This window comes from Oncorhynchus mykiss, chromosome 24 (assembly GCF_057628025.1).
Source record: "Oncorhynchus mykiss isolate SJ-2025 chromosome 24, ASM5762802v1, whole genome shotgun sequence".
NCBI classification, from domain to species: Eukaryota; Metazoa; Chordata; class Actinopteri; order Salmoniformes; family Salmonidae; genus Oncorhynchus; species Oncorhynchus mykiss.
In genome coordinates, this window is record NC_143045.1 from 2461167 (window position 1) to 2482072 (window position 20906).

Here is a 20906-nt window from a genome sequence, read left to right on the forward strand (position 1 = left end):
CACTGTATATTTGAGTAGCCTATATTATCTGGTTCAGAGAAGGATATCTGTGTATGTGAGCATAACCTCTGTCACTAACATGGCTTTTCAAGAGAATGAGCAATCTGCTGATAATTTAATTTTAATGCCAACTCTTGATACATGTCTCAAACAAAACCATCCTTCGAGAAAGAAAGTCCGCTCCCTTAACCCAGGTATTAGAAAACGACCATTAAACCATTAATCAGGCTAAATTGCTCTGGGACCCTCGTTCCAAGCCTAGAGGAATATTCGTAACATTATTTCTAAGAATGAACAGGTAGAGCATCTAAATGCCATGCTTAAAGAATGTGAACATAAAAAGCAGATCATCTTCATGGGCGATTTCAATATAAACTGGGAAAACAAAACTTGAAGGAAAAAACTGAGAGATCAGACTATTTCAACCTGACTCAGATAACACAAGGTCCAAAGAGTGGCACAGTCATCCCAGACTCTCAAATTGATCTGGTGTTTACTAACATACAGTGGGGCAAAAAAGTATTAAGTCAGCCACCAATTGTGCAAGTTCTCCAACTTAAAAAGATGAGAGAGGCCTGTAATTTTCATCATAGGTACACTTCAACTATGACACAAAATGAGAGAAAAAATCCAGAAAATCACATTGTAGGATTTTTTATGAATTTATTTGCAAATTACAATAAAAAAATCCTGAAAGGTGAACCGAGTAACTATGATGCAGCTATAAGTCAAATTGAAAGAGCTGATCTGTTATCGCTTGTTTTGTTTTAAGGGTAAAAAATAACCCACCACTATGTTTAACAGCAGAGAAACCCCCCTAAATGATATTTTTTCAACTTGAAATTTTCCCAGTGACCACAACATTAGAAAAAGTGAAACATCTCCTTTGTTCATATTTCCATAAAAGCTGTACACCACCAGGGTAAAAAGATTGTCTTATGGTAATTTTTGACCCAGCAGTTATAAAATAATAATTTACACACCACAAAAACCACAAAGACACACAATGAGAAATTGAGATTATGTGTGCTACTGATTTAACTCAGCCAGCAACTCCTGAAGAGGAAGTTCACAGTTAGAAAGAACAAGCCTGAGCTTCCCCCTGCACTCCTCGCAACAAGGGGGAAAGAGGCCTTCTCATCAAAGTTTGCTTTCACCCCCACCACCACTCTAATATCTTACCTCCCAAAGAGGAACAAGAATGTGGTCCTCCTGAGCACATTGCACAAAAGGACTGAAATCAGTGATCGTGAGGACAGGAAGCCAGCCATCATCCTGGACTACAACCATAACAAAGGAGGCATGGACAACCTGGACAAGATGATTGGAACTTACAGCTGTAGGAGGATGACTGCCCGCTGACCCCTGGTCATCTTCCATAACATCATTGATGTGTCCTCATACAATGCCTTCGTGATATGGAACAAGATCAACCCTACCTGGATGCCTGATAAGCGGAACAAGAAGAGGGTGTTCCTGAAACAGCTGGGAAAGGCACTTGTAACCCCACACATTCAAAGGGAGCGCCTCCCCCGCACAGCAGCCTCTGCATAGCTTGTGAAAGCTATATTGTCCTGAGCCACCTGAGGCTGCAGCTGGGGCAGGCAAGAGGAGTCAGAAGCAAATTATAATTATATTTATTTACACATGTTAAGTTTGCTGAAAATAAACACAGTTGACAGTGAGAGGGCGATTCTTTTTTTGCTGAGTTTATTACTGCTGCACTGTCGGATATAGAAGCATAAGCATTTCGCTACACTCGCAATAACATCTGCTAACCATGTGTAAGTGACCAATAACATTTGATTTGAGATGCTAGTTTTAGGTGCCAAGAAAATAGATATTTTGTTTGATCTGGCAATTAATTTTGATGGTTGTACAGTCGTCTCAAATAAAACTGCAAAGGACCTTGGTGTTACTCTGGACCCTGATCTCTTTATTGATGAACATATCAAAAATATTTAAAGGGCTGCTTTTTTCTATCTTTGTAACATTGCAAAAATCTGACATTTTTGGACAAAAAATTATGCAGAAAGGCTAATCCATGCTTTTGTCACTTCTAGATTAGATTACTGCAATGCTCTACTCTCCGGCTACCCGGATAAAGCACTAAATAAACTTCAGTTAGTGCTAAACACGGCTGCTAGAATCTTGACTAGAAGCCAAAAATGTGATCATATTACTCCAGCACTAGTCTCTCTACACTGCCTTCCTGTTAAGGATAGGGCTGATTTCAAGGTTTTACTGCTAACCTACAAAACATTACATGGACTTGCTCCTACCCATCTCTCCAAATTGGTCCCGCCATAAATACCTAGACGTACGCTATGGTCACAAGACTCAGGCTTCTTTATTGTACCTACAATTTTGAAGCAAATAGCTGGAGGCAGGGCTTTCTCATACAGAGATCCATTTTGATGGAATGGTCTGCCTATCCATTTGAGAGACCCATACTTGATACTGTCTTCTCTCAACCTTTAACTCTTACTGAAGACTCATCCCTTCAGTAGGTCCTATGATTAAGTGTTATCTGGCCCAGGGGTGCGAAGTTGACCGGCAAGGCACTGGAGTGATGAACCGCCCTTGCTGTCTCTGCTTAGCCGGCGCCCCTCTCTCCAGTGGGATTCTCTGCCTCTGACCCTATTATGGGGGCTGAGTCATTGGCTTACTATTAGTGCTCTCCCATGCCGTCCCTAGGAGGGGCGCATCACGGCGTGCCAGGCTTTTGCTATACTCGACTTGAGTGGGTTGAGTCACTGATGTGATTCTTTAACACTTTTTTTGGTTTCTACATGATTCCACATATTTCATAGTTTTGATGTCTTCACTGTTATTCTACAATGTAAAAAAAATGTCAAATAAAGAAAACCCCTGGAATGAGTAGGTGTCAACTTTTGACTGGTACTGTATACATTAACTTTTTATTTATTTAATTTTTATTGTTGGACATAATAGACTGTAAAAACATCAGGAAATCAGCAACAAGTGATTTTAATTAGAAAATAATCTGTTCAAGTACTCCCACGCATTGTATACAAATGTAAGCAAGGTTGGACATGATTATGTTTCAGTCAAACATATCTGTTTGGGCTTTGTGCAGTCAATTTGCAGTCAACAAATTATGTGTAATTATGTTTATATTTTAGTTATTTAGTAAAGACTCTTATCCAGAGCGACTTACATGAGCAATTAGGGTTAAGTGCCTTGCTCAATGGTACATCTACATATTTTTTGCCGAGTTGACTCGGGGATTTGAACCAGTGACCTTTCAATTACTGGCTCAACACTCTTAACCACTAGGCTACCTGCCTGTTCCGGCCCCCCGACCATCTGCTCAAGAAAATATTGGCTAGTTGAGGATCCCTCCCCTACATCGTGCACTACATGTACTGTACCGGTGCCAATGGGACAGGGATCAGGGTATACTGACCCTCCTCAGCCTCATTCTGAGCAGGCGATACAGAGCCACCCATACAGTAGAAACCAGCAGAGCACAGGCCAGTTGGAGAAGTATTATTTGAACCTAAATAGGACCTAAAACAAAGAAACACTTTGATGATGATGACACAGAGAGTGGGTGCTTTTCTATAAATTGAAAACATAAAAAAAGTATAGCTGAATCAGATCTCGATAATAGATGGGGCTAGTTTTTCTGACCATGTGATCTGACTGGGACTCAAGGCCCAAACTATGAGTTCTTAAACAGCTGGGCAGTCAACACACTGCTGGGAGGTGCGGAGGCCAGTGCTGAATGCTAAAATTGTCTGCGTGTTTTTTAAAACGCGCGTTTTTTAAAACAAATCAAATTGTATTTATCACATGCGCCGAATACCGTAAATACCGTGAAATGTTTACTTACAAGCCCTTAACCAACAATGCAGTTCAAGAAAGAGTTACGTTTAAAAAATAAAAAAAAATGTATCTAATCAATCAAAAAGTAACAAGAAATGTACATAACAATAACAAGGCTATATACAGGGGTACCGGTACCGAGCCAATGTGCAGGGGTAAATGTAATAAACAGATAATAAACAGCTGGTAGCAGCAGTGTAAAAACAAAGGGGGGGGGGGGGGGTAATGTAAATTGTCAGAGTGGCCATTTGAGTTGTTCAACAGTCTTATGGCTTGGGGGTAGAAGCTGTTAAGGAACCTTTGACACTTCCTCTGACACCGTATAAAGGTCCTGGATGTCAAGAAGCTTATGTTGGTATATAGGTCCTGGATGTCAGGAAGCTTGGCCCCAGTGATGTATGGGGCTGGACGCACTACCCTTTGTAGTGCCTTTACGGTCAGATGCCGAGCAGTTGCCATACCAGGCGGTGATGCAACCAGGTCAAGATGCTCTCGACGGTGCAGCTGTAGAACTTTTTGAGGATCTGGGGACCCATGCCAAATTTTTCAGTCTCCTGAGGGGGAAAAGGTGTTGTCGTGCCCTCTTCACAACTGCCTTGGTGTGTTTGGACCATGATAGGTTGTTGTCCTGGCACCACACTGCCAACTCGTCGTTAATGATCAGGCCTACCACTATTGTGTCATCTGCAAACTTGATGATGGTGTTGGAGTCATGCCTGGCCATGCAGTCATGAATATTGAATATTGTGAGTGGCAATCCTACCTGTGGGCAGACAGTGGGTGTGGATGTTCCTGGACTGGCACAGTAGTACTTGGCCAGACATGGTACACACATCCCCATGTTCCTGTAGAAGCCAGACTGGCATTGGGACGTGTAAGGATATGCAGTACCCAGAGGGCAGTAATTTCCATTAGGGCAGCTCCCTGTCTGAAACACAACCATGTTGAATGAAAGGGTGTCAAAAAAAGACCAGGAAAAATACAAAAACATAAAGGGGTAAAAAGCCCCAACAGAATAAGTGAAGAAGGAATTAGAATAGAATAGAATTTAAGTGGGACCATTCCACTACTCTATTAAAAACAGTGTTCTACTACTCTCATCACCACTGAGAACCATTCTTCAAATAAGCATCTTCCAGATCTAATGGAAGGACTATAAACTCTGTAGTTTTTGTTCAGGACTAAGTCAACGGATACAGAACAACAGTAGAAGAGACTCCTTTCGGACAATCAGAGACTTACAAGCGTGCCGCACAAAGGCCCAACACCTGTACCCAGAAGGCCTGGTTCCGACAGAGATAAATGGCGAACCAAGGCCTTTACACGTAAATACATTCAGGATTTCTTACTCCAAAGGGGCGGCAGTTCGTGTGCAAAGTACATGATTACTGTAAGAGTAGTTTCTAAATGTACCAAAGTATTATGTCTCTGTGTCACACCCTGGTCTTAGTATTTTGTGTTTTCTTTATTAATTTGGTCAGGCCAGGGTGTGACATGGGTTTTGTATGTGGTGTGTTTTGTCTTGGGGTTTTGTTAGGTATTGGGTTTGTGGCTTAGTAGGGGTATCTAGTATAGTCTATGGCTGTCTGGAGTGGTTCTCCATCAGAGGCAGGTGTTTATCGTTGTCTCTGATTGGGAACCATATTTAGGCAGCCATATTCTTTGAGTGTTTCGTGGGTGATTGTTCCTGTCTTTGTGTTTGTTGTCACCAGATAGGCTGTTTAGGTTTTCGCACGTTTAGTGTTTTGTTAGTTTATTCATGTATAGTTTTCTTCATTAAAAAGAACATGAATAACCACCACGCTGCATTTTGGTCCGCCTCTCCTTCACCTAAAGAAAACCCTTACAGAATCACCCACCACAACAGGACAGAGCGGCGTGGTGACAGGCAGCGTCAGCAGGAGCAGCGCAAGGAGGACTGGACATGGGAGGATGAGTTGGACGGTAAAGGACCCTGGGCACAGCCTGGAGAATATCGCCGCCCCAAAGAAGAACTGGAGGCGGCGAAAGCGGAGAGGCGCTGGTATGAGGAGGCAGCACGGCGACGCGGAAGGAAGCCCGAGAGTCAGCCCCAAAAATGTATTGGGGGGGGGGGCTCACAGGGAGTAGGAGAACTTCCTGTGCTTACCGGGGGGCTAGAGAGACCGGGCAGGCACCGTGTTACGCTGTGGTGCGCACGGTGTCTCCAGTGCGGGTGCATAGCCCGGTGCGGTACATTCCAGCTCCGCGTATCGGCCGGGCTAAAGTGAGCATCGAGCCAAGTGCCATGAAGCCGGCTCTACGCATCTGGTCCCCAGTGCGTCTCCTTGGGCCGGCTTACACGGCACCAGCCTTGCGCTCGGTGTCCCCGGTTCGCCTGCATAGCCCACTGCAGGCTATTCCACCTTGCCGCACTGGCAGGGCGACCGGGAGCATTCAACCAGGTAAGGTTGGGCAGGCTCGGTGCTCAAGAGCTCCAGTGCGCCTGCACGGTCCGGCCTATCGAGTACCACCTCCACGCATCAGCCCTCCGGTGGCAGCTCCCCGCACCAGGCTTCCTGTGCGTGTTCTCGGCCCAGTACCACCAGTGCCAGCACCACGCATCAGACCTACAGTGCGCCTCGCCTGTCCAGCGCTGCCAGAGCCTTCCTCCTCTCCAACGCTGCCGGAGTCTCCGGCCTATCTAGCGCTGCCAGAGCCTTCCTCCTCTACAGCGCTGCCGGAGTCTCCCGCCTGTTCAGCGCAGTCAGAGCCTTCCTCCTCTACAGCGCTGCCGGAGTCTCCCGCCTGTTTAGCGCTGCCAGAGCCTTCCGCCTCTACAGCGCTGCCGGAGTCTCCCGCCTGTTCAGCGCTGCCAGTCTGCAAGGAGCAGCCAGTCTGCAAGGAGCTGCCAGTCTGCAAGGAGCTGCCAGACTGCAAGGAGCTGCCAGTCTGCAAGGAGCAGCCAGAGCTGCCAGTCTGCAAGGAGCTGCCAGTCTGCAAGGAGCTGCCAGACTGCAAGGAGCTGCCAGTCTGCAAGGAGCTGCCAGAGCTGCCAGTCTGCAGGATGCCGCCAGAGCCGCCAGTCTGCAGGATGCCGCCAGAGCCGCCAGTCTGCAAGGAGCTGCCAATCTGCAAGGAGCTGCCAGTCTGCAAGGAGCTGCCAGTCTGCAAGGAGCTGCCAGACTGCAAGGAGCTGCCAGTCTGCAAGGAGCAGCCAGAGCTGCCAGTCTGCAAGGAGCTGCCAGTCTGCAAGGAGCTGCCAGTCTGCAAGGAGCTGCCAGACTGCAAGGAGCTGCCAGTCTGCAAGGAGCTGCCAGAGCTGCCAGTCTGCAGGATGCCGCCAGAGCCGCCAGTCTGCAGGATGCCGCCAGAGCCGCCAGTCTGCAGGATGCCGCCAGAGCCGCCAGTCTGCAGGATGCCGCCAGAGCCGCCAGTCTGCAGGATGCCGCCAGAGCCGCCAGTCTGCAGGATGCCGCCAGAGCCGCCAGTCTGCAGGATGCCGCCAGAGCCGCCAGTCTGCAAGAAGCCGCCAGAGCCGCCAGTCTGCAAGAATCCGCCAGAGCCGCCAGTCTGCAAGAAGCCGCCAGAGCCGCCAGTCTGCATGGAGCAGCCAGAGCCGCCAGTCTGCATGGAGCAGCCAGAGCCGCCAGTCTGCATGGAGCAGCCAGAGCCGCCAGTCTGCATGGAGCAGCCAGAGCCGCCAGTCAGCATGGAAATAAAATTTGAGCACATTCACATTTTCTCCTGACACACATATGGACTATAAATACATAACGTTACCAATTAGTTTACCCTGACCAGATGGACAGGGCGCATAGGCTGTGTGCAGCTGTTCTTATTAGTAGACTACAGTTGATCAGACTGAAAAATAGTTTCGTTTTCATCCCATACAGCATGTCAAGAGTTCTAATGTTTAGGTGTGGCCTAGGCTGCTGCAACATTTTTAGCACGAGTTTTTGCTTGTGTCTGTCCGGAGTGATTATGTGTTATCATCTTTGCTAAATAAAAACCGAAGTGGAAAGCCTACTTGAGCGCAAGCGAAAAAATGCGCTGCGTCAAACTCTTTAATCTTTTAATGGATGATGCGATGGAAGCTATCAAATCATTCGGAATTGTTTTCGACATCCCAGAAAAGACAGTCGAAAGTTCGATATGTTCAGCATCAAAGCATCCTAACGTGCAGTTACCCCTGCAAGCTCCTTGTAGTTGTCCTTGTCGTCTGAATATTCCATCTCATCGTGCCCTCTAAAAGCAAATTCTTGCAAGGCCAGCAATACAGACGGCTTGATTGAAGGCTCCCCTGTTAACCAGTTATACTTTTAATACCAGGTGGTATTGAACGCCCTCACCTTTTCATCCTTCTTCATGAAACTGATCTCAGGCAGCGGTCGACCCTCACTTATAATTCACACCTTTTCCGTGTACCCCAGAGAATGAAAGGGGTTCATTAACATAGAAAGAGTCCACAACATTTTCAGCAGCGTTGGTCACTCTAACGTTACCATTCTGGCGCAGAAAACTACACACTCAGTAGGGTACAGTAGCTAGCTACTGAAGTTAGCAAGGATGTTTTTTTAAATTGCACTAACTGGACACAAAAATGTATTTCCAAAACCCCCAAAAAAAGATTTATAATATACCTCCTCAGTCTCCTGTAATTTTTAAAAATTTTATTTGAACAATCTCACCAAACTTCTAAACACATAGAACCCCCATAATGCTCTGTGGCATAATCCCAACACAACTCAATAGGTTCATTCTAAACATGTCAGTTCATACTTCAAAAGCTTTGATTGGTGGGAGGATGTCCTCCGGAAGTGGTCATAATTACCATGTGTAACAGATGTGAAACGGCTAGCTTAGTTAGCGTGGGCGCTAAATAGCGTTTCAATCAGTGACGTCACTTGCTCTGAGACCTTGAAGTAGTAGTTCCCCTTGCTCTGCAAGGGCCGCGGCTTTTGTGGAGCGATGGGTAACGATGCTTCGAGGGTGACTGTTGATGTGTGCAGAAGGTCCCTAGTTCGCGCCCGGGTATGGGCGAGGGGACGGTCTAAATTTGTACTGTTACACATGTACACTACTGTTCAAAAGTTTGGGGTCACTTAGAAATGTCCTTGTTTAGAAAGAAACCCCCAAAAAATGTCCAGTAAAATTACAATCAAATTGATCAGAAATACAGTGTAGACTATTGTTGCTGGAAAAGGCTTTTTTTTATAGAACATCTACATAGGAGTACAGAGGCCCATTATCAGCAACTCCTGTGTTCCAATGGCACGTTGTGTTAGCTAATCAAAGTTGATCATTTTAAAAGGCTAATTGATCATTAGAAAACCTTTTTGCAGTTATGTTATCACAACTGAAAACTGTGGTGATGATTAAATAAGCAATAAAACAGGCCTTCTTTAGACAAGTTGAGTATCTGGAGCATCAGCATTTGTGCGTTCGATTACAGGCTCAAAATGGACAGAAACAAATCACTTTTTTTCACAATTCCAAGACAAATCTACCAAGATGGCAAAAAGATAAAACACAACCTACGTAAGAACAAATGTACAGTATCGCCAGGAGGATAGCTGTTACACAACATTATATTTTCAGCCAGTAAGAGTCTGTCAGAAGGATTTACCCTTGCATGCAGTCTACATCCGGAGCCTTCAGGGCTAATTGTGCGCAGGCCTTTCCCCGGGTAGCTCTCCCTGCCTTATCCTGCCCTTCCAGGGGGTTGAATGCACCCGGCTAACAGGGCATGGTGTCACGGTACCCTCTCGGCAGTAGAAACAGCTGGACATCTTAAACAGTCCTTCACACAAGACATTGAAGACTTGTTGTTCTAGGGACCTGAGTTTTTCCTGATCATGTTGTAGGGCATCACATAGTTATCATCTATAATTGTGTTGTAGTTACACTGAACAGAAATATAAACGCAACATGCAACCATTTCTAAGATTTTACTGAGTTACAGTTCATAAGGAAATCAGTCAATTGAAATAAATAAATTAGGACCTAATTTATGGATTTCACATTACTGGGAATACAGATATGCATCTGTTGGTCACAGGTAGCTTTAAAAAAGGTAGGATCAGAAAACTAGTCAGTATCTGGTGTGACCACAATTTGCCTCATACAGCGTGACACATCTCCTTTGCATAGAGTTGATCAGGCTGTGGATTGTGGCTTGTGAAATGTTGTCCCACTCCTCTTTAATGGCTGTGCGAAGTTGCTGGATATTGGCGGGAACTGGAACATGCTGTTGTACACGTCAATCCAGAGTATCCCAAACATGCTCAACGGGTGACATGTCAAATCAAATCAAATTTTATTTGTCACATACACATGGTTAGCAGATGTTAATGCGAGTGTAGCGAAATGCTTGTGCTTCTAGTTCCGACAATGCAGTAATAACCAACAAGTAATCTAACTAACAATTCCAAAACTACTGTCTTGTACACAGTGTAAGGGGATAAAGAATATGTACATAAGGATATATGAATGAGTGATGGTACAGAGCAGCATAGGCAAGATACAGTAGATGGTATCGAGTACAGTATGTACAAATGAGATGAGTATGTAAACAAAGTGGCATAGTTTAAAGTGGCTAGTGATACATGTATTACATAAGGATACAGTCGATGATATAGAGTACAGTATATACGTATGCATATGAGATGAATAATGTAGGGTAAGTAACATTATATAAGGTAGCATTGTTTAAAGTGGCTAGTGATATATTTACATCATTTCCCATCAATTCCCATTATTAAAGTGGCTGGAGTTGAGTCAGTGTCAGTGTGTTGGCAGCAGCCACTCAATGTTAGTGGTGGCTGTTTAACAGTCTGATGGCCTTGAGATAGAAGCTGTTTTTCAGTCTCTCGGTCCCAGCTTTGATGCACCTGTACTGACCTCGCCTTCTGGATGATAGCGGGGTGAACAGGCAGTGGCTCGGGTGGTTGATGTCCTTGATGATCTTTATGGCCTTCCTGTGACATCGGGTGGTGTAGGTGTCCTGGAGGGCAGGTAGTTTGCCCCCGGTGATGCGTTGTGCAGACCTCACCACCCTCTGGAGAGCCTTACGGTTGAGGGCGGAGCAGTTGCCGTACCAGGCGGTGATACAGCCCGCCAGGATGCTCTCGATTGTGCATCTGTAGAAGTTTGTGAGTGCTTTTGGTGACAAGCCAAATTTCTTCAGCCTCCTGAGGTTGAAGAGGCGCTGCTGCGCCTTCTTCACAATGCTGTCTGTGTGAGTGGACCAATTCAGTTTGTCTGTGATGTGTATGCCGAGGAACTTAAAACTTGCTACCCTCTCCACTACTGTTCCATCGATGTGGATAGGGGGGTGTTCCCTCTGCTGTTTCCTGAAGTCCACAATCATCTCCTTAGTTTTGTTGACGTTGAGTGTGAGGTTATTTTCCTGACACCACACTCCGAGGGCCCTCACCTCCTCCCTGTAGGCCGTCTCGTCGTTGTTGGTAATCAAGCCTACCACTGTTGTGTCGTCCGCAAACTTGATGATTGAGTTGGAGGCGTGCGTGGCCACGCAGTCGTGGGTGAACAGGGAGTACAGGAGAGGGCTCAGAACGCACCCTTGTGGGGCCCCAGTGTTGAGGATCAGCGGGGAGGAGATGTTGTTGCCTACCCTCACCACCTGGGGGCGGCCCGTCAGGAAGTCCAGTACCCAGTTGCACAGGGCGGGGTCGAGACCCAGGGTCTCGAGCTTGATGACGAGCTTGGAGGGTACTATGGTGTTGAATGCCGAGCTGTAGTCAATGAACAGCATTCTCACATAGGTATTCCTCTTGTCCAGATGGGTTAGGGCGGTGTGCAGTGTGGTTGAGATTGCATCATCTGTGGACCTATTTGGGCGGTAAGCAAATTGGAGTGGGTCTAGGGTGTCAGGTAGGGTGGAGGTGATATGGTCCTTGACTAGTCTCTCAAAGCACTTCATGATGACGGAAGTGAGTGCTACGGGGCGGTAGTCGTTTAGCTCAGTTACCTTAGCTTTCTTGGGAACAGGAACAATAGTGGCCCTCTTGAAGCATGTGGGAACAGCAGACTGGTATAGGGATTGATTGAATATGTCCGTAAACACACCGGCCAGCTGGTCTGCGCATGCTCTGAGGGCGCGGCTGGGGATGCCGTCTGGGCCTGCAGCCTTGCGAGGGTTAACACGTTTAAATGTCTTACTCACCTCGGCTGCAGTGAAGGAGAGACCGCATGTTTTCGTTGCAGGCCGTGTCAGTGGCACTGTATTGTCCTCAAAGCGGGCAAAAAAGTTATTTAGTCTGCCTGGGAGCAGGACATCCTGGTCCGTGACTGGGCTGGATTTCTTCCTGTAGTCCGTGATTGACTGTAGACCCTGCCACATGCCTCTTGTGTCTGAGCCGTTGAATTGAGATTCTACTTTGTCTCTGTACTGACGCTTAGCTTGTTTGATAGCCTTGCGGAGGGAATAGCTGCACTGTTTGTATTCGGTCATGTTACCAGACACCTTCCCCTGATTAAAAGCAGTGGTTCGCGCTTTCAGTTTCACGCGAATGCTGCCATCAATCCACGGTTTCTGGTTAGGGAATGTTTTAATCGTTGCTATGGGAACGACATCTTCAACGCACGTTCTAATGAACTCACACACCGAATCAGCGTATTCGTCAATGTTGTTGTCTGACGCAATACGAAACATGTCCCAGTCCACGTGGTGGAAGCAGTCTTGGAGTGTGGAGTCAGCTTGGTCGGACCAGCGTTGGACAGACCTCAGCGTGGGAGCCTCTTGTTTTAGTTTCTGTCTGTAGGCAGGGATCAACAAAATGGAGTCGTGGTCAGCTTTTCCGAAAGGGGGGCGGGGCAGGGCCTTATATGCGTCGCGGAAGTTAGAGTAACAATGATCCAAGGTCTTTCCACCCCTGGTTGCGCAATCGATATGCTGATAAAATTTAGGGAGTCTTGTTTTCAGATTAGCCTTGTTAAAATCCCCAGCTACAATGAATGCAGCCTCCGGATGAATGGTTTCCAGTTTGCAAAGAGTTAAATAAAGTTCGTTCAGAGCCATCGATGTGTCTGCTTGGGGGGGGATATATACGGCTGTGATTATAATCGAAGAGAATTCTCTTGGTAGATAATGCGGTCTACATTTGATTGTGAGGAATTCTAAATCAGGTGAACAGAAGGATTTGAGTTCCTGTATGTTTCTTTCATCACACCATGTCACGTTAGTCATAAGGCATACGCCGCCGCCCCTCTTCTTACCAGAAAGTTGTTTGTTTCTGTCTGCGCGATGTGTGGAGAAACCCGTTGGCTGCACCGCTTCGGATAGAGTCTCTCCAGTGAGCCACGTTTCCGTGAAGCAAAGAACGTTACAGTCTCTGATGTCCCTCTGGAATGCTACCCTTGCTCGGATTTCATCAACCTTGTTGTCAAGAGACTGGACATTGGCAAGAAGAATGCTAGGGAGTGGTGCACGATGTGCCCGTCTCCGGAGTCTGACCAGAAGACCGCCTCGTTTCCCTCTTTTTCGGAGTTGTTTTTTTTTTGGGTCGCTGCATGGAATCCACTCAGTTGTCCTGTTTGTAAGGCAGAACACAGGATCCGCGTCGCGAAAAACATATTCTTGGTAGTACTGATGGTGAGTTGATGCTGATCTTATACTGTACTGACAGTTTAAATTCTTCGGTTGTGCAAACCCACAGTTTCATCAGCTGTCCGGGTGGACGATCACAGACGATCCCGCAGGTGAATAAGCCGGATGTGGAGGTCCTTGGCTGGCGTGGTTACATGTGGTCTCAGGTTGTGAGGCCGGTTGGATGTACTACCAAATTCTCTAACACGACATTGGAGGCGGCTTATGGTAGAGAAATTAACATTCCATTGTCTGGCAACAGCTCTGGTGGACATTCCTGCAGTCAGCATGCGCCAATTGCACGCTCCCTCAAAATGTGAGATATGTCGTGGGATAAAGGAAATTTCCACGACAGATATCTGTAGCATTGTGTTGCGTGACAAAACTGCACATTTTAGAGTGGCCTTTTATAGTCCCGGGCACAAGGTGCACCTGTGTAAATATCATGCTGTTTAATCAGCTTATTGATCTGCCACACCTGTCAGGTGAATGGATTATCTTGGCAAAGGAGAAATGCCCACTAACAGGGATTTAAACTAATATATTCACAAACTTTGAGAGGAATAAGCTTTTTGTGCGAATGGAACATTTCTGGGATCTTTAATTTCAGATCATAAAACATGGGACCAAAACTTTACATGTTACGTTTATATTTTATTTTAGTATAGTTAAAGAGATGAAGCAAGTGATTCCTTACTTAAATCCCCTTGGTGAGGAGTACCCCCTGGGCATATCACATCCTCCAGTGTGCCAGCTGGGCAGAACCTCCCACATAAACAAAAGGATGGTAACAACCCTTCAAAGAACAGCCAACAACATTAGTTGTATGTACTGTTTAAATAAATAAAAACTCAGACATCGGTACAGACACTACATTTTATATATTTTTTAAACATCTCAAATATATTTGTAATAAATAGATACAGATATAATTCTGCAAAATATGTAATGTTCCATTCCAGTAGTTAAGTGCAGTGTGTTAGTACTGTGCCTTACCTGCAGGACACAATCGTCCCTCTGAACATCTCAGGCTGTCCTACTTGTCTGGCCCAGTTGTTCTCCTGCAGTGCCAGCGGGGCAAGGTGACCCGTGGGGCGTTTCTGTGCCCTCCTCACAGTAATACCCTTGTGGGCACATGAATTGGGAGCCCGGTCTCCGTGAGCTGTCTTCCAAACAGTAAAACCCTGTTGAAGAGTATTATTATAAGTGTCACAATTACTCATCACTTCCAGACAATAGAGATAACATAAGATGACATGACAAAACATAGCATAGCACACATAACATCACAAAACATACCATAACATCACATAAGATAAAATAAACCACAAACGCTGCAGAACAAGAAGCAGGAAACTTACATGTATGTTTTACATGTGTATTTTGTCAGCCTCTGATTCAACTTTTATAATAATCGACTATATATTTATGTTGGTATTGTAACTTTACTGAATCCCCAGATGACCTGAGGATGGTCTGATTACCTGCTGGACGGGGGGGGGAGGACGTCTCCTGATGTACTGGCCTGTCTCCTGGTAGCGCCTCCATGCTCTGGACACTACGCTGACAGACACAGCAAACCTTATTGCCACAGCTCACATTGATGTGCCATCCTGGATGAGCTGCACTACCTGAGCCACTTGTGTGGGTTGTAGACTCCGTCTTATGCTACCACTAGAGTGAAAGCACCGCCAGCATTCAAAAGTGACCAAAACATCAGCCAGGAAGCATAGGAACTGAGAAGTGGTCTGTGGTCCCCACCTGCAGAACCACTCCTTTATTGGGGGTGTCTTGCTAATTGCCTATAATTTCCACCTGTTGTCTATTCAATTTGCACAACAGCATGTGAAATTTATTGTCAATCAGTTTTGCTTCCTAAGTGGACAGTTTGATTTCACAGAAGAGATGTTTCTCAGGCTTTCGCCTGCAACATCAGTTCTGTTATACTCACAGACAATATCTTTACAGTTTTGGAAACGTTAGAGTGTTTTCTATCCAAAGCTGTCAATTATATGCATATTCTAGCATCCTGTCCTGACAAAATATCCAGTTTAAAACGGGAACGTTTGTTTTCCAAAAATGAAAATACTGCCCCCTAGTACCAACAGGATTTATATAAGGTCCCACAGCTGACAGTGCATGTCAGAGCAAAAACCAAGCCATGAGGTCGAAGGAATTTTCCGTAGAGCTCTGAAATAGGATTGTGTTGAGGCACTGATCTGGGGAAGGGTACCAAAAAATGTATGCAGCATTGAAGGTCCCCAAAATTACAGTGGTCTCCATCAGTCTTAAAAGGAAGTTTGGAACCACCAAGACTCTTCCTAGAGCTGGCCGCCTGGCCAAACTGAGCATTCGGGGGAGAAGGGCCTTTGTCAGGGAGGTGACCAAGAACCCGATATACACTCTGACAGAGCTCCAGAGTGCCTCTGCGGAGACCGTACAACCTTCCAGAAGGACAACCATCTCAGACTTCTGCTGAAAGGTAAGTTCCCTCAGGACATGGGCTACAGTGTTACTCAACACTGAGGCCCAGATCAGGATTCACTTCCGCGAGCCCTATGTGAATGAATGAATGTCAGGGACAAAAAAATAACTTTACAAAGTTCTGTTATTGTATTATTATTTTTAAGTGATAACAAATGTATTGCCCTGTATGTCAAGTGAGGGAGCTTTTTAGTGAACAGAAGTATTACATGTAAAGTACTACTGTATATAAAACCATTTGAAAATATACCTGAAGAAAGGGCAGGTTGTTTCAGTAGAGGATTGATCCATAACACTGAGACCACTCATACATTCTTAAATAAATTGTCAAATAAATTTCACATTGACCCGTTTATCTGCATCTCTGTTTGCCAAGTGCAGTCAAAGGGTATGAGGCCGTTTGATCCAAAGGATGAAACTGAGACCTCAGTCACTGAAAGTGAAATGTGAATCATGATGCAACCTGATTCCAAGAGGCCTCCTGTTCAGTCATATTTTGGTATTCAATGTGCTCTCCTGTTACCTTGCACTTTCAAAGTGAATGCAATGCTGAAAGCTATGCCAGTCGGTCTGTTTTTCGATCTAGACTGAATATTCTTGAGGAGGGATTCAAGGATTCATGATGACACAACATGAAAACTAAAAAGCCCTATTAAGAAAACTGATGCCAGTAATCAATCGAAAGTTCTGAATGCTTACTTTTTCCTGGTATTATGCAACACTTGTCACAATGTGGAATATCAACCATGACACCCCGGTAACCTTCACACTCAGGATGTTCCTAAAATGAACCAAAGCTTAAGTGTAAAGGTGAGGTAAAAAAGTGAGCAACGAATTACTGTTTATTAACGCAGGTCAGACTCAGACATGCAATCATCCTCTTCTTCACCAAGCTTTGGAACAAATGCGGTGACAAAACTGCAATAGGTTTATCAATAGTTGCTGCAACAAGCCGGGAGACATGGGCACAATGTTTCATTTGTTTTGGTGCTTCGAAAGGCCTTGTTTTCACTATCCCTACTTTCCAACAGTACAAACAGAAAGCCAAAAGACAACCTACCAAGCAACACTTAAATGAAAGGATCGAATTAGTCGTGGGCTGAACATTTTAATAGACTTTTGAGTGTTACTATCAGCCTAATGCAGCAGCATGTCACGTTCTGACCATCGTTCGTGTGTGTTTTCCTTGTTTTAGTGTTGGTCAGGACGTGAACTGGGTGGGCATTCTATGTTGGATGTCTTGTTTGTCTATTTCTATGTCCGGCCTGATATGGTTCTCAATCAGAGGCAGGTGTTAGTCATTGTCTCTGATTGGGAACCATATTTAGGTAGCCTGGGTTTCACTGTGTGTTTGTGGGTGATTGTCCTTAGTGTTAGTTTGCACCAGTTTAGGCTGTTTCGGTTTTCATTACGTTTATTATTTTGCACTGTTTGTATTTGGATTCATGTTGCTATAGTCACAATAAACATGGATCGCAATCTACACGCCGCATTTTGGTCCGACTCTCCTTCTCATACTGAAAACCGTTACAGAATCACCCACCACAAAAGGACCAAGCAGCGTGTCAACAGGCAGGAGCAGCGCGAGGAGACGCGCAATAAGGATTTCTGGACATGGGAGGAAATCCTCGACGGGAGAGGACCCTGGGCTAAACCAGGGGAGTGTAGCCGCCCAAAGGAGCAGCCCAAAGAGGAGGTATGGACATGGGAGGACGAATTAGAAGGAAGAGGACCCTGGGCTCAGCCAGGAGAATATCGCCGCCCCAAAGAAGAACTGGAGGCGGCGAAAGCGGAGAGGCGCAGATATGAGGAGGCAGCACGACGTAGCGGATGGAAGCCTGAGAAGCAGCCCCAAAAATTTCTTGGGGGGGGGCTAACAGGGAGTATGGCTACGCCAGGTAGGAGACCTGGGCAGACTCCCTGTGCTTACCGGGGGGCTAGAGAGACCGGACAGGCACCGTGTTATGCAGTGGTGCGCACGGTGTCTCCAGTGCGGGTGCATAGCCCGGTGCGGTATATTCCAGCTCCACGTGTTGGCCGGGCTAGATTGAGCGTCGAGCCTAATGCCATGAAGCCGGCTCTACGCAGCTGGTCCCCAGTGCGTCTCCTTGGGCCGGCTTACATGGCACCAGCCTTGCGCTCGGTGTCTCCGGTTCGCCTGCATAGCCCAGTGCGGGCTATTCCACCTCGCCGCACTGGCAGGGCGACCGTGAGCATTCAACCAGGTAAGGTTGGGCAGGCTCGGTGCTCAAGAGCTCCAGTGCGCCTGCACGGTCCGGTTTTTCCAGTACCACCTCCACACCCCAGCCCTCCGGTAGCAGCTCCCCGCACCAGGCTTCCTGTGCGTGTCCTCGGCCCAGTACCACCAGTGCCAGCACCACGCATCAGGCCTACAGTGCGCCTCGCCTGTCCAGCGCTGTCGGAGCCCTCCTCCTCTCCAGCGCTGTTGGAGTCTCCCGCCTGTCTAGCGCTGTTAGAGCCTTCCTCCTCTACAGCGCTGCCGGAGTCTCCCGCCTGTTCAGAACTGCCAGTCTGCAAGGAGCTGCCAGTCTGCAAGGAGCTGCCAGTCTGCAAGGAGCTGCCAGTCTGCAAGGAGCTGCCAGTCTGCAAGGAGCTGCCAGTCTGCATAGAGCTGCCAGTCTGCAAGGAGCTGCCAGTCTGCAAGGAGCCGCCAGAGCTGCCTGTCTGCAGGATGCCGCCAAAGCTGCCAGTCTGCAAGGAGCCGCCAGAGCTGCTAGTCTGCAAGGAGCTGCCAGTTAGCATGGAGCAGCCAGGGCCGCCAGTCAGCATGGAGCAGCCAGGGCCGCCAGTCAGCATGGAGCAGCCAGGGCCGCCAGTCAGCATGGAGCAGCCAGTCAGCATGGAGCAGCCAGAGCTGCCAGTCAGCATGGAGCAGCCTGTCAGCATGGAGCAGCCAGAGCTGCCAGTCAGCATGGAGCAGCCAGTCAGCATGGAGCAGCCAGAGCTGCCAGTCAGCATGGAGCAGCCAGTCAGCATGGAGCAGCCAGAGCTGCCAGTCATCATGGAGCAGCCAGTCAGCATGGAGCAGCCAGATCTGCCAGTCGACCAGACTCTTCCAGATCTGCCAGTCGACCAGACTCTTCCAGATCTGCCAGTCGACCAGACTCTTCCAGATCTGCCAGTCGACCAGACTCTTCCAGATCTGCCAGTCGACCAGACTCTTCCAGATCTGCCAGTCGACCAGACTCTTCCAGATCTGCCAGTCGACCAGACTCTTCCAGATCTGCCAGTCGACCAGACTCTTCCAGATCTGCCAGTCGACCAGACTCTTCCAGATCTGCCAGTCGACCAGACTCTTCCAGATCTGCCAGTCGACCAGACTCTTCCAGATCTGCCAGTCGACCAGACTCTTCCAGATCTGCCAGTCGACCAGACTCTTCCAGATCTGCCAGTCGACCAGACTCTTCCAGATCTGCCAGTCGACCAGACTCTTCCAGATCTGCCAGTCGACCAGACTCTTCCAGATCTGCCAGTCGACCAGACTCTTCCAGATCTGCCAGTCGACCAGACTCTTCCAGATCTGCCAGTCGACCAGACTCTTCCAGATCTGCCAGTCAGCCAGGATCTGCCAGAACCGCCAGCCAGCCAGGATCTGCCGGATCTAACTACCTGCCTGAGCTTCCTCTCAGTGCTGTGCTACCCATCAGTCCCGAGCTACTTCTGTCCCGAGCTGCCCCTCTGTCTCGAGCTGACCCTCTGTCCCGAGCTGTCATTAAGAAGGGTCACCTATCTAGGGACGCTAAGGAGGTGGACTAAAACTGTTATGGAGTGGGGTCCACGTCCAGCGCCAGAGCCGCCACCGCGGACAGATGCCCACCCACACCCTCCCCCATAGGTTTAAGTTGTGCGTCCGGAGTCCGCACCTTGGAGGGGGGGTACTGTCACGTTCTGACCATCGTTCGTGTGTGTTTTCCTTGTTTTAGTGTTGGTCAGGACGTGAACTGGGTGGGCATTCTATGTTGGATGTCTTGTTTGTCTATTTCTATGTCCGGCCTGATATGGTTCTCAATCAGAGGCAGGTGTTAGTCATTGTCTCTGATTGGGAACCATATTTAGGTAGCCTGGGTTTCACTGTGTGTTTGTGGGTGATTGTCCTTAGTGTTAGTTTGCACCAGTTTAGGCTGTTTCGGTTTTCATTACGTTTATTATTTTGCACTGTTTGTATTTGGATTCATGTTGCTATAGTCACAATAAACATGGATCGCAATCTACACGCCGCATTTTGGTCCGACTCTCCTTCTCATACTGAAAACCGTTACACAGCAAATGTTGTGTGCCTAGAGTTTTTGTATTTTGTCCCCGACACACTCAATAAAATACTGTTATAATACAGTATGCTTCGGTTTGAGCTTTCTGATATAATGCTGATGTACCTTTGATGAGTTGAGTTTGTGTACAACAGAACTACCCTAAATACCACTCATAGGTATATACTGTATAACTTACATTATGTGCAAAGTACCAAACATTAAGTCAGAAGACAACAACGTTAGACTGACAAAATATAATTATTCCACATGTTATATGAAGCATTATTTTTCTTGTGGTAAAATGAACGTAGGATGTTTCCTATTTCTCTCACCCTCCAGCAGTGGGTGAATTGCTGTGCATATCTCTAACTGCAGTTGTGCAGTGCTGGAGTGAACACAAAGCCTACTATTGTTTGTTAGTATCAAAAAGTAGACATTGTAAGTCACAGTACTATAGGCCTACAGTAATGATGAAAAAAAATAGTATCATTTATCATCTTATTTTAGGTGGCATTGAAGCCCACAAAAAGACTTGTGGGTATTTAACCATAATGTACATTTAAATATCTGTGTTGTGCTGACGGCTACATACAGTACAGACAGTACCCAAACAAAACTGTAATTGGACATGTGAAATGTGTACATTAGCATTACATGAAGTACTTTATTCCAAAGATTTTTTTATATTTTTTTAATGTCTAGCCACAAATTACTATTAAAATGAAGAAAAT